A 9,998-nucleotide genomic window follows, 5' to 3' on the forward strand; every position below is an offset into this window, starting at 1 on the left:
TTTTTAAAGTAAGAAATAAAAGCATAAATAATATGATAAAGAAAAAAAATATTTTAAATCTATTTATCTATATCATAATAGTAAAGTGATACACGGGCATTAAGAGTGGTATGCCGTATTGACACATAAGATTAAAGGACAATCTTCTACAATGCAACATATTAAGTTTTATTTTTATTTTTTATATTTTTTAAATAAAAATAAAATCAGAAATAGTATGATAAAAAAATAAAGAATATTTTTAATCTATCTATCTATATAATATTTTTTAAATAAAAAATAAAAACATAAATAATATGATAAAAAATAAGAAATATTTTAAATTTATCTATCTATATAATAATAGTTAAAAAATACATTGGTATTAGGGTTGGCGTTCCATTTGACACATAAGATTTTTCTTGCAATGCCACATGTCAAGTTTTATTTTTTTTATTTTTTATTTTTTTAAATAAAAAATAAAAATATAAATAGTATGATAAAAATAATAAATAAAAAATATTTTAAATTATTATCTATCTATTTATGTATGTAATAATAGTAAAGTAATACATGAGTATTATAGATGGCATCTATATAAAAATAGTAAAGCAATATATAGGTATTGGAGGTGGTATTCTATGTTAACACGTAAAATTATATGATAATCTCCCACAACATCACGTGTCAATTTTTATTTTTATTTTTTAAATAAAAAATAAAAAAATAAATAATATGATTAAAAAATAAAAAATATTTTAAAGCGATACACGGATATTGGGGATGGCATTCCTATTTACTCGTAAGATTATAGGATAATATTCTGTAATGCCATATATTAAACTTTATTTTTTTATTTTTTAAATAAAAAATAGTATAAATAGTATGATAAAAAATAAAGAATATTTTTTTTTTAAATTATTATCTATCTATATAATATCTATATAATAATAGTAAAAAAATACGGATATTAGAGATGGCATTTCATGTTGACACATAAGATTATAGAATAATCTTCTGCAATACTATATGTCAATTTTTAATTTTTTATATTTTTTAAAATAAAAAATAAAAGTATTATTAGTATGATAAAAAAATCTATCTATCTATCTAATCTCTATGATAATAGTAAAGCAATACACGGATATTAAGGATGTCATTTTGTATTAAAATATAAGATTATAAAATAGTCTCCTACAATGTTACATGTCAATTTTTTTTATATATTTTTAAATAAAAAAATCACAAATAATATGATACAAAAATATCTATCTATCTATCTATCTATATTTATTTAATAATAGCAAAGCAATACACAAGTATTAGAGGTGGCATTCCATATTGACATATAAGATTATAGGATAATATCCCGCAATATCCCGTATCAAATTTTATTTTTTATATTTTTAAATAATAAAAAATCTATTTATCTATTTATATAATAATAGTAAAGTAATACACAGGTATTAGGGGTGACATTCTATGTTAACACGTGAAATTATAGGATAACCTCCCGCAATATCATACGTTAAGTTTTATTTTTTTATTTTTCATATTTTTTAAATAAAAATAAAAAATAAAAGTATAAATAGTATTATAAAAAATCTATCTATCTATAGAATAATAATAAAACAATACACGGGTATTAAGGGTGATATTCCTTGTTGGCATATGAGATTGTAGGATAATCTCTTGCAATGCTACATATCAAATTTTATTTTTTATATTTTTTAATTAAAAAATAAAAATATAAATAGTATAATAAAAAAATTAATATCAAATATTGCAATCTTAACTGATTTGGGAGGTTATTTTTGGAAAAAAAACTCTTATAGATCTTTTTGATCTCATTAATTAGTGAGAGCAATATTTAATATAAAATTTTATCATTATTATCAATTAAATTTCCACAATATGGGGGTGGAGTGTTAGTTTAAATATATAACTCAAAAACCTAACTAACATTAAAAAGGAAAAATTATGCATCATGACCTTTCGTCATTTAATTACATATATCCACATTTAATGTGCTTCCAAACATTTTATAAAAAATAAACCAGAAAGAGAAGGCGGAAGGAGCGGAAGATTTCTGTGCATGCAAGTGGTTTGGACCGATTTGCTGCGGCTCACTCCATTGTCCGTAACTGCGCTCCAAGTAGCTGTGCTAAGTAGGCCTGTTGCATTAAGGTCCACTGCTCGGCCGTAGCTTGTATCCCCTTTGGGCCCATCTACGGAGGGGGTTTGGAGGTGAGATGGGCCAGTTTGAGTTGCACTTTTCTCGGAACTCTTTTATAGCCTTTGTAGCGCTACCAGTTAGAAATAGAGCAATACCAAAGTTAAATTCGTGTGGCTTACATTCATTTTTTTAAAAAAAGAAATCTCTAATTTACGTCTTTTTCATGTGAGATCTCTGTTATCACTATTTTTTCCCCCTCATTTCTTTCTCTCCAGCGATCCACCAAAGAAGGTCCGCTCTATTTCATTACATACTGTTCTGAAATTATTATCCAAGACATTGTCCTGCAATCCGGTCCCAGTAACATCATCTTTTTGTGGTAAATGTAACAGCACCTTTTCGTCGACCATAAGAGTAACAGTGGCACTATTCTTTGTTCCAGACTCCCACCATCAGGCTCAGACCCATGACCAGGCCCGGCCCGGCCTGGCCCGGCCCATGATTTCTAGGGCTCAAAAGATCTTGTCCCATAGCACTTTGCGGTGGACCTGTGTTACCGTAAGATGCTGTGAAGCACTAAATGGCTACCATTAAGATAGATAGCTATCAACAATATATGCTGTGTATATCATATAAGATTACTCTATTTGATAGCCATTTATCTTTTGATGGCAATCGGCCCATGATTTTTAAGACCCAAAAGATTTTGACCCACAACACTTTGTGGTGGACCTGTGACCATAAGATGCTGTGAAACACTAGATGACGATGGATAGCTAACAACAGTATGTATTGTGTATATCATATAATATCACTTTAATTAATAGCCATCTATTTTTTGATGGCGATTGACCTATATTTTTTAAGACTTAAAAGATTTTGACCCATAACACTTTGAGGTGGACCTGTGTCACCATAAGATGTTGTAAAGCACTAGATGGCCGTCATCAAGAACAATGCTTTATGGTGCATTCTTATTATCCTATAGGATTTGTGTTGAAATGAGCTGTAGATCCCTCTGATTAGGAATGCAATCTTCTAATTAGAGAGAAATATGTTTGTATAATTTCTAAATTGTAGATCTCTCTGATTAGGAATACAATCTTCTAGTTAGAGAAAAATATGTTTGTATAATTTCTAAATTGTAGATCCCTCTGATTAGGAATGCAATCTTCTAATTAGAGAGAAATATGTTTGTATAATTCCTAAATTGAGCTCCTGAAAATGAATAAAAAAGGCCCTTTTGGTCCTAGAGAAGGTATTCCTTCTTCCTTTGAAATCCTCGTCTTCACATTCTCTTCTATTTTTTCTGTTTTTCAACATGGTATCAGAACTCTCTGTTCCATGAATACGCTCTATTCCGTCTCATCTCAATCCCACCCCTGAATCGCTACCACTGCCGCCTCCACAGCCGCTGTGTCAATACCGCAGCCGACGCTTCTGACGCTGCTGTCACGATCGTTACTGCATCTCAAATCTTCTCCGAATCCGACATCTACCACACCTTGCCATCACCACCGCTGTTGCTGCTTTCGCCGCCGCCGCTGTCATCGCCGTCGCTGTTGCTGCTTCCGTCACTGCCATCGATTTTGCTACCATCGTATCCACCCGTAAATCACGGGATTGAGAATGGAAGCTGCTGACCCCCTTCTCATTTGGAGTATCTTTTTTGAGAGTTTCTGAATATTATCGAGGTGTCTTTCATGCAAGCAGATATTCGATATTTTTTATTCATCATCTGAGTTTATCTCAGATCGTTGGTGAGAAAAATTCAAATACCTTTTCCTCCCTCAAGATTGTTCTTGTTTACTTGATCATTTAAGTGTTTTATTTTGACAATGGGTGATAAAAATCCTTTAACCATGGAGGATTTAGAAAAGTTAATGGTTAGGATGATGGAATCTCGTACCTCGAGTAGTGAGTTTTCAAAGATCACCCTAGAAACTAATTCGATCAAATTGGATGGGCCGGGTACCTACTTGAGTTGGACGTGACATGTTCATCTAATTTTAGAGTCTCACAATCTTGAGGGGTTTATAAGTGGTCCTGCAAAAAGATCAAAAGGAGATGAGATAGCTGTTAGACAGTGAAATTCTAATAACTCTTGGGTGGTAGCATGGCTCCTTGCCTCTATGGTACCAAGTGTTGCTCATACGATTGAGGCACTGACAAATGCTTTCGAGTTATGGCAGGCTGTAGCCACAACTTATTCCTATAAAGACAATAATATGCATGCCCATAAGATCCAACGAGAGCTTCAGGAACTTACTCAGGTTTCCCGATCTATAATAGAGTATGTTGGAGAATTAAAAAGGTTGTGGAACGATTTTGATTTTTATAGTCCCTTTACCCCTACTCATCCTGGTGATGTTGATGTGTTCCGCAAATGGATAGAGCGTCAGTGCCTTGTGAATTTTTTGGATAGGCTAAACCTAGAGTTTGAGTATCGACACTCTTCTATTTTTAGTACACAGGAGTGGCCAACTCTTGATGAAGCTATTTCCTTGGTTCTTAGTAAAGAAACTCGATTAGCCACTATGTCTCTTTCTACGAACACAGCTATATGATCTGCATTTGTGGTACAGCCAACTACTCTTGAAAGCTCTTCTCCTATCAATTCTGCTCAAGAAACTCAGCCTCGACCTCGCGAGGTTAAGATTTGTGACCACTATCATAAGCCGGGCCATATCAAAGCTTACTGCTATGAGCTACATGGTCGTCCAACTAGAGGCCATGGTCGTGGAGGTGGTCGTTCTGGTAGAGACCGTGGTCAGTATAATCAGGCTCATTTTTCTTCTACGGAGAATTTATCAGTCGAAGAAATGCAACTTTTAGAAAAATCAGATCTGGTGTAAATATTTCTGAAAGCAGCACTTCCACAAAAGATTCTTCAAATCAACCAACCAGTTCTCTTTATCAGGGTAATTTTGCCCAAATAGGTATCAATGATCAAATTCATGCTCTTAACTATAGTAATTTTTCTCTATGGGTAGTTGACTCTGGAGCATCCAATCATATGACTGGATCTTTTAGAGATTTTGTGTCTTATATTCCCTGTTCTGGCCGTGATAAAGTTCGTCTTGCTGATGGCTCATTTACCCCTAGTTCTGAGAAAGGATCTATCAAATGCTCTTCCGAATTATCCTTATTATCTGTTCTACATGTCCCTAGATTTTCTATCAATCTCCTATCTATTAGTGCTATTACGAATGATCTTGATTGTGCCGTAACTTTTTTCAAAATACATTGTGTCTTTCAAGAGCCAAAGACAGGGAAGAAACTTGGGACTGGCATAATGCGTAATGGGCTGTACTATTTAGAGGGAGGAGTGTCTGAAGACTACTCAGAAACCAGTTTGATAGTTTCATCTTCATAAGAAGAAGACCTATTGCTCCAGCACCGCAGGTTGGTCATCTTTCATTTACTCTCTTAGCTCGTATGTTTCCAACTATTTTTGAATCATATAATAAAGAGAAGCTTGTATGTGATGCCTGTGAACTAGCTAAACACACTAGAAGTACTTATCCAGGCTCAGGCCTGCGTAGTAAAGCAATGTTTGAGGTAGTTCATTCTGATATATGGGGATCTTGTGGGACCACCGTTATTTTTGGTCATCGGTGGTTCGTCACTTTTATTGATTGTTTTAGTCGTTGCACTTGGGTTTATCTATTGAAAAATAAGAATGAAGTGTTTCAGTCATTTAGAGATTTTAATAAAATGATTGGTACTCAATATGGAGCAACTCTTAAGATTTTTCACTCTGATAATGGGACAGAGTATCTTAATAAATAATTTGAGAAGTATACACATAATAATGGTATTATATATCAAACAACTTGTGTTGACACACCGGCTCAAAATGGAGTTGCTGAAAGAAAGATTAGACGCCTACTTGAAGTGACAATATTTTTGATATTTTTTATGAATGTTCCTAAGTTCTTATGGGGAGAAGCAGTGTTAACTGCAGCATATCTAATTAACCGAATGCTACTTCGAACTTTGGACTATAAGACACCTCTTGAATACCTGCAAGGAACTAATTCTTTCATAATTTCCCCCAAGGTATTTGGCTGTGTTTGTTTTGTTCGGAATCATCGACCTTCGGTTGGCAAGCTTGATGCTCGTGCTCTCAAGTGTATGTTTATTGGTTATTTCTCTACTAAAAAAGGATACAAATATTGGTGTCCGATTGAGCAGAAGTTGTTTATCAACATGGATGTAATATTTCGAGAGTCTGAGCCATTCTATATATCTTCTATGTCCTCTTCCTCTCCCGTCACCTCTGAAACTGGTCGAGAGGGGGAGTTCTCTGGAGGGAGTCCTATTACTGTGGATATTAGTACAAATGGTGGATCTGATACTCAGAGAGAGTTTACTGTGGATGTTGGTACAAATGGTGGATCTGATACGTAGGGAGAGTTTATTTCTATTAATGCTAGTTCTGACACTCAAGGAGAAGCATCTAAAACTACATCTGAGACTCTCTCACAGTCTGTTACTTCAGTTTCATCTGATTCATCTCCTCTCTCAGAGCCTATTATGCATTCTCTAATCTTCAGGTCTTCCTCTCCTGTTTCGACGGTTTCATCTTCTACGATGAATGATGATTCTTCTATACCTCTCATTCATTTTATATTAGATAATGATGATCTAAATGTTTCTATTGCTTTACGTAAGCTTACTCGTCATGCTGGTATTCCTGCTCGACTTAAGGATGGAGTGGGGTACAAACATGGCATCACCAACTTTGTATCCTATGAGTCTCTCTCTCCATCTTATCAGAGTTTTATAGCTTCTTTATCCTCTGTCTCCATACCCAAGAACTAGAAGGTTGCTAAGGAAGACCCCAAGTGGAAAGCCGCCATGCTTGAGAAAATGCGAGCACTAGAAAAAAATAATACATGAAAATTTGTATCTTTGCCAGCTGGTAAACAAACTGTGGGATGCAAATAGATTTTTACAGTTAAGCAGACACCTGAGGGTACTGTTGAATGGTATAAAGCTCGTTTGGTAGCAAAGGATATACACAAACTTATGGCATCGACTATGATGAAATTTTTGCACCTGTTGCAAAAATGAACTCTGTTAGAACCCTTATATCATGTGCTGCTAACTTCGGATGGGATCTATTTCAGCTCGATGTAAAGAATGCTTTTCTTCATGGAGAACTTCAGGAGGAGGTATATATGGATATTCCTCCAGGATTTGCTATCGTTCAAACAGTGAGCAAAGTATGCCAGTTACGACGCTCTCTTTATGGTCTGAAGCAATGCAGATCACACACTCTTCTTTCGGCACAATAAGGATAAGATTGCTATTTTGATTATCTATGTTGATGATATTGTGGTCACAGAAGATGATTCTGAGGAGATAGCTCATTTGAAGGCTCAGCTGGCACAGGCATTTGAGGTGAAGGATCTTGGACATCTTCGATATTTTCTTGGGATAGAAGTTGCTCGTTCTTCAAAAGAGATTTTTCTCTCCCAAAGAAAATATATTCTAGATCTTCTTACAGAAACCAGTATGTTAGGATGTCGATCTATTGCCACTCCTATTGAACAAAATCATTGACTAGTAGCCGATACCGATGTCCCTGTTGATCGAGAACGTTATCAACGATTGGTAGGGCGTTTGATTTATCTATCTCATACACGGCCTGATATTGCATTCGCCGTTAGTGTGGTAAGTCAGTTTATGCATGATCCACGTTTAGTTCATATGGATGCTGTGACACGGATACTTCGTTACCTCAAAAGCTGTCCTGATCGTGGTTTGCTTTATTCTTGTCATGGCAACCTATGAGTGGAGTGTTATACAGATACTGATTGGGTTGGATCACTTGATGATCATCGCTCTACCTCAGATTACTGTACTTTCGTTGGAGGTAATCTAGTCACTTGGCGAAGCAAGAAACAGAACGTAGTTGCTTGATCTACTGCTGAAGCAGAGTATCGAGCTATGGCACATGGCGTGTGTAAAATTTTATGGTTGCGGATTTTGTTATTGGATCTAGATCTTTATCAGTCATCATCCCTTATACTATATTGTGACAACAAGGCAGCAATCAATATTGCTAATAATCCAGTACAGCATGATCGGACGAAGTATATCGAGATCGATCGATATTTTATCAAGAAAAAGCTTGATGCCAGAATCATTTGTATACCTTGTGTATGATTTGCTAGTCAACTAGCAGACATTTTGATCAAAGGTCTTAGTGTGCATTTTTTTTCATTTATTCATGACAAGATGGGTCTTTATGATATCTATAACTCATATTGAGGGAGAGTGTTGAAATGAGCTGTAGATTCCTCTGATTAGGAATGCAATCTTCTAATTAGAGGGAAATATGTTTGTATAATTCCTAAATTGTAGATCCCTCTGATTAGGAATACAATCTTTTAGTTAGAGAAAAATATATTTGTATAATTCTTAAATTGTTAATCTCTCTGATTAGGAATGCAATCTTCTAATTAGAGAAAAATATATTTGTATAATTCCTAAATTGAGCCCCTGAAAATTAATAAAAAAGACTTTTTTGGTCCTAGAAAAGATATTCCTTCTTCTTCTGAAATCCTTGTCTTCATATTCTCTTCTATTTTTTTTATTTTTCAATAATTTATGCTCTAATATTTTTTATTAGAGACAAGAACTACAAACTATAAGTACCCTCCAACGAGCAGGCTGTGAATTAACTCTCTACAAGCCAAATAAACAAGGGAGAGAGAGTCATGGGTCACAATCGTGTATTTGTAGCTCCAACCAACACCAACACCCACCCCATTCTCTCTCTCTCTCTCTCTGTTTTTTTTTTGGACATCAAAGTCGAAGGTACCCAACACAATGTTAAGCTATTTAAATCTATGGGGAAATGATATGTTCTTATAACTGCCACTTGATTTATATAAGCCTCCTTGGAGAAGTGATCAGCTACTTGGTTACCTTATCTAAAAATATGGTGACAAGAGAAATAACCTTATTAAGCTTTTGTTTGATCTGCATATAAACCACAATAAATGCCAAGATTTATTCAGCTAAACACCGATCTTTTATTCACCTATAATCAGTATTTTTAAATTACAGTATAATCATGCTAACTTGCATACATCTATCATATAAAGGGCGTTTGAATAACTTCGTTCAAATTTTGAGGTGATTTTGATTCCCCTTATATTGAAAAGTTAGTAATTATTCATTTATTTCAAATTATTCCGTAAAACAACATTTGCTATCATTCCCGTTTGCTTAGACATTCCGGTCACACATAATTACAAATTGGTTCTTATAAAAAATATGATACAATTAAATACAGAGATGAAAATAAGATTATTTATTTAAGATTTTTTTGTTCATGAACTAGTTGAAGTGTTTTATGTTCACTCGACATTGATAGCACATGAGCAGTAGAATGATTTTTTTTTTTTTTTTAAAGAAAAGAAAAGGTCTGAATGATGAGAGACATAACTTTTTTTAAGTGAATGAATACTTTGACACACCGATTAAATGCATAGCGAAAGTTTATGAGACCCGCGCACCAACTTTAAAACTTGATACTCAACAATTGTCCGCATTACACAGTGATTAGATTCATAGTATGAAAGTTCGTGAAAGCCAGTAATACTAACTTTAAGGCTTAATACTTAGGAATTCTGGGTAATTGGCAACAACTGTAGCAGGTTTTACCATTCGTTCCATGCCACGCGGCATAAAACCCAAGAGTTCATATTTGTACGTGCAGGACATGTAATGCTCATGTTTCTTTGCAAAAAGTAAGAAAATTTGGCAAGATCTATTCCATACTAGAGAGGGTGATTTGTCATCCGACTTACTAGACTTGCAACCA

The sequence above is a fragment of the Elaeis guineensis genome, chromosome 2 (genome assembly GCF_000442705.2).
Source record: "Elaeis guineensis isolate ETL-2024a chromosome 2, EG11, whole genome shotgun sequence".
Lineage (NCBI taxonomy): Eukaryota > Viridiplantae > Streptophyta > Magnoliopsida > Arecales > Arecaceae > Elaeis > Elaeis guineensis.